The 4,945-nt window shown below is 40.3% G+C and overlaps 2 long non-coding RNA genes across 2 annotated transcripts; one reads left to right on the forward strand and one right to left on the reverse strand.

Annotated features, from left to right (window-relative positions):
• Positions 1–342: 342 nt before the first annotated feature.
• Positions 343–1,394, forward strand: LOC119773870. Its single transcript, XR_005279465.1, has 3 exons — positions 343–407; positions 855–1,036; positions 1,142–1,394. It is a non-coding gene; the product is annotated as an uncharacterized LOC119773870 (long non-coding RNA).
• Positions 1,395–1,536: 142 nt separating this feature from the next.
• Positions 1,537–3,702, reverse strand: LOC119773871. Its single transcript, XR_005279466.1, has 2 exons — positions 3,668–3,702; positions 1,537–2,902 (listed from the first exon to the last, which is right to left on the reverse strand). It is a non-coding gene; the product is annotated as an uncharacterized LOC119773871 (long non-coding RNA).
• Between the last annotated feature and the right edge of the window lie 1,243 nt (positions 3,703–4,945).

Here is a 4,945-nt window from a genome sequence, read left to right on the forward strand (position 1 = left end):
GTTACCTCGCAATAGGGCTTGGTCGTGACGTCACCACTTTGCGTGGTCGCCCTGTTGACGGCGCACTTTACGGTTTCCTTAGACTATTGCCTGTGACTAACGCGTACTGTACTCCCTCTCAGCCGTGTTTTATTTCGTTTAATTTCACCGTAACTTGATTTCAACCATGGTAAACCGTTGCTGTATTGTGGGCTGTAACAGCGCATCACATGATCGCCGAGGGAAAAACCTACAAAATGGGATAACTTTCCACCGCTGTCCTGCCTGGAGGCGCAAACACGGAGACCAAGTTTCACAGATAACAAAAAGTCGTCGGCTAGCTTGAATCGCGGCTGTAAGACGACAGAACAGAACTTTCCACAGTATCCTGATGTCAATGCGAGTGTGTTCCCTGCATTTTCATTCTGGTAAGTTAAAGATGCACGGTTTTATTTTATAGCCTACAGTGTTTCCTTCCTTCATCCGTGGCACCACATACATGCATGAACGCGCGCCCAGAGACTGTTGATATAGCATTTTCATCCTCGTTGGTTGATATAGCATTTGATATAACATTTTCATCCTCGTTGGTTGATATAGCATTTTATCCTCTTTGGTAGAACACACTGCCAGTTCCTACAAGGACAGGGACATCCCTCTCCATTTTCAAAAAAAACCCTGAGGTTGACAGCTGTCATAGCACCACTTACCGGTATAAATTTTGCTGATCCTAGCGCTTACCAGCCGTCTTGTAATGTAATGTAATCATATAATACAATATAATAATGTGTATATTGAGGATCATTGATAACATTATGGTTCTATATGTGTTCAACACTGCTGCTGTGGATAATAATTTTAAATTGTGTCACCAGGAAAACCAGCAAATGAAATGTACACCTCGCATCCGGATTGGGCACCATCACTACACTTGGGCCACACTGAGATAAAGGCCACACAGACTGCACGCTATGAGAGACAGGAAAAGAGAAAACGGCAAAGGACTGACAGTACACCTGCGAGGATGAGACAGCTATTGATGACCTTGTTCCGCCCGGTAAGCCTTACAGAGCCAGCAGATTCAACACCGTATGTTGCTTTTGTGGCTTTTTCAGCTGCATGATGCACATTTAGCTAAAAGATGTCCTCATTTTATCCATAGTGGAGACACCAGCACCAGCTGAGGATGGAGCTGAGCAGACACCGCTGACAGAATGTGACTTCTGTCAGCGCCGGCATGCTGAAATCAACCGGCTGCTGGAGGAGAACAGGACCCTGAAACGTGAGCTTGGCCAGAGAAAAATGGATGAAGATTTCCTGAAGGAAGACACCGTCAAAGTGAAATACTACACTGGACTTCCACACCTTAAAGTCAACCACTTTATTCTGGTGTTTATGAATTACTGTATTAAAGAAAAGATCGATGCTCAATATGGAATTGACAATTTCTTTGTATCAACAATACACTCTAAGCAAACATTTAACAAGTGGGTTGTTTTTTAGCCATAGGTGTGTTTTGCATCCATACCCAAAAGCAAGAGGTCTCAAACGATCAGATCCTTTTCAGTGTTTATTTGCAAGTAGTGAAACTTGAGAACACAGTGTAGCGCAGAACAGTGCAGTGCAGTTTGAATGCTTGTAGGTAAATGGTTACAAATAAAAAATGGACGCGATGAAAATGCAGTGCAATTACTTACAATAACATAGTATGTATTTATACAAAATGTTCAATCCTATTAATAAGTCGGTCTTAATGAAACATCAATGGAGAAATGGAAAGTGGAGATATTGCAAATTATTATTATACAAATTGTAGTTATAGTAAACATTAACAGTTAAACACTGTTAGTGCAAATTCTTATATAAGTATTTATAATAATATGCATTACTTAAATTGTATAAATAAAGGCTGCGATGCAATATGTCATGATATACAATAATATAATCTATAATTGTATAATATAACAACGTGCAATAATATGCAAATATAACAATACAATGTAATAATACAAAATACTATGCTTTTTATAAAAAATGTCTATGTATAAAAAAAATTCCAAAGTAATAAAAAATACGTATTTATGAAACATCAATTACAAACATAAAAATTGGAGGTAGATCAAATTAAGTAATAACAGATATCAATAACATTTGAAGTAGTGCAAATTATTACAGGTACTATAGTACACATTAAAAAACAATGTTAGTGCAATGTCTTATATAATTACTTTTAACAATATGCATTTCTTAAATTGTATAAATAAAGGCTGCGATGCAATATGTCATGATATACAATAATATAATCTATAATTGTATTGTAATATAACGACGTGCAATAATATGCAGCTGCAATGTCTTTCACTGTCTCACAGTGCTGGAGAAGGACAGCTGGAGGAGCATTTTCAAACTTTGGGTCGCGCAGACGGTCTTGCAGGGGTTTTGGGATCACAGCTGGCTGGACAGGAGCAGCATAGTTGTGAAAGTAGGGCTTCACTGTGGACATACAAACTGACCTATGGTTCTGAAGAACAGGGAACATTGACGATAAGTCGTCCAATGTGGCTTGGGCAGTGCGTGTGCTGGCCCGTGTCCGTAGGCCAGGCATGGGAATGTTGTCATCGATGACTCTGTCCAGAGCAATCCTCTGCGCTTTGGATGAAGTGAAGTCCATCTTGTGGGCGACTTCACCGCTGACTTTGTTGATACCTGCTGGTATTTTCCAATAAGCTGGCACATCTGTCACAGTCTTTTTCCCACGGATGCGGACTGCTGCCTCAATCTTAAACAGCAGAGCCCCAACATGTGTACATGCCTCTGCAATTCCAGCCATGCATGTACAGTGTGCACAGCAAACCTGCCCATCGTCAGCAATGATGACCCATGGCTTCAGGGGAGTCTCATTAATGCGCTGAGAGTGCAAGACCTGAGGAGAAAAAAAATAGACATAAATTATGCAGGTAAGGACACCATTATATTTCATTCTATGCAGGAAAGCAAACGTTAACCTCAACCCCTCATGCATGTGTATACATATCATATAAATCACAGTTATACAACAGTAAAGTATAACAACCACGCTGTTATATTGTTATATCACTTAAAAGAAAAAGAAATGAAATGAGCACAGGACATTTAAACCTGCATAATACCTCTGACTGAATGATTTAAGCTCAAAGTTACCCGTTACAGTGTTTTATGAGGTCAGATTTAATAACCCGCAGTCAATACTGCACTCATTTTTCTAAATAGTTCACTTTGAAAGACTGATTCAAACTAGGAGTTAACTTGAATGGCCACAGCACTGCACTATTGTTTATTTTTTTATATTTTGCGGATCTTTGACTATTTAATCTGTTCCTTAAAATTTTATTAATAACAATGTTCAATAAATGATTTTCAACAAAATACAGATGTAACACCTATCCAGTTTCTGAATGATGGTAAAAAAATCTTGTTTCTACCAGCAGCTGGGGGAGACTAGATTAGAAGATGGTTCAGAAAACCTGTGAGGACACATTTTTTTTCTAACACTAAGTATCAAACAAATGCTGATTTCTATTTCAGCAAATTATTCTTAAAATTTTTTTTAAAATTTTGAATAAATGTTTTGATGAAGATTTGAGATTCCTTTCACTGAATGAATGGTCACAAAGCTAGTGTTAAGCTTGAAGTCTCTGGCCAAGCTCACATTTCAGGGTCCTGTTCTCCTCCAGCAGCCGGTTGATTTTAGCATGCCGGCGCTGACAGAAGTCACATTCTGTCAGCGGTGTCTGCTCAGCTCCATCCTCAGCTGGTGCTGGTGTCTCCACTATGGATAAAATAAGGACATCTTTTAGCTAAATGTGCATCATGCAGCTGAAAAAGCCACAAAAGCAACATACGGTGTTGAATCTGCTGGCTCTGTAAGGCTTACCGGGCGGAACAAGGTCATCAATAGCTGTCTCATCCTCGCAGGTGTACTGTCAGTCCTTTGCCGTTTTCTCTTTTCCTGTCTCTCATAGCGTGCAGTCTGTGTGGCCTTTATCTCAGTGTGGCCCAAGTGTAGTGATGGTGCCCAATCCGGATGCGAGGTGTACATTTCATTTGCTGGTTTTCCTGGTGACACAATTTAAAATTATTATCCACAGCAGCAGTGTTGAACACATACAGAACCATAATGTTATCAATGATCCTCAATATACACATTATTATATTGTATTATATGATTACATTACATTACAAGACGGCTGGTAAGCGCTAGGATCAGCAAAATTTATACCGGTAAGTGGTGCTATGACAGCTGTCAACCTCAGGGTTTTTTTTGAAAATGGAGAGGGATGTCCCTGTCCTTGTAGGAACTGGCAGTGTGTTCTACCAAAGAGGATAAAATGCTATATCAACCAACGAGGATGAAAATGTTATATCAAATGCTATATCAACCAACGAGGATGAAAATGCTATATCAACAGTCTCTGGGCGCGCGTTCATGCATGTATGTGGTGCCACGGATGAAGGAAGGAAATACTGTAGGCTATAAAATAAAACCGTGCATCTTTAACTTACCAGAATGAAAATGCAGGGAACACACTCGCATTGACATCAGGATACTGTGGAAAGTTCTGTTCTGTCGTCTTACAGCCGCGATTCAAGCTAGCCGACGACTTTTTGTTATCTGTGAAACTTGGTCTCCGTGTTTGCGCCTCCAGGCAGGACAGCGGTGGAAAGTTATCCCATTTTGTAGGTTTTTCCCTCGGCGATCATGTGATGCGCTGTTACAGCCCACAATACAGCAACGGTTTACCATGGTTGAAATCAAGTTACGGTGAAATTAAACGAAATAAAACACGGCTGAGAGGGAGTACAGTACGCGTTAGTCACAGGCAATAGTCTAAGGAAGCCGTAAAGTGCGCCGTCAACAGGGCGACCATGCAAAGTGGTGACGTCACGACGACCAAGCCCTATTGCGAGGTAACGCAAAAGGTTTTGC

This window comes from Cyprinodon tularosa, unplaced genomic scaffold (genome assembly GCF_016077235.1).
Source record: "Cyprinodon tularosa strain WSP-4 unplaced genomic scaffold, ASM1607723v1 ctg79, whole genome shotgun sequence".
In the NCBI taxonomy this organism is placed as follows: Eukaryota; Metazoa; Chordata; class Actinopteri; order Cyprinodontiformes; family Cyprinodontidae; genus Cyprinodon; species Cyprinodon tularosa.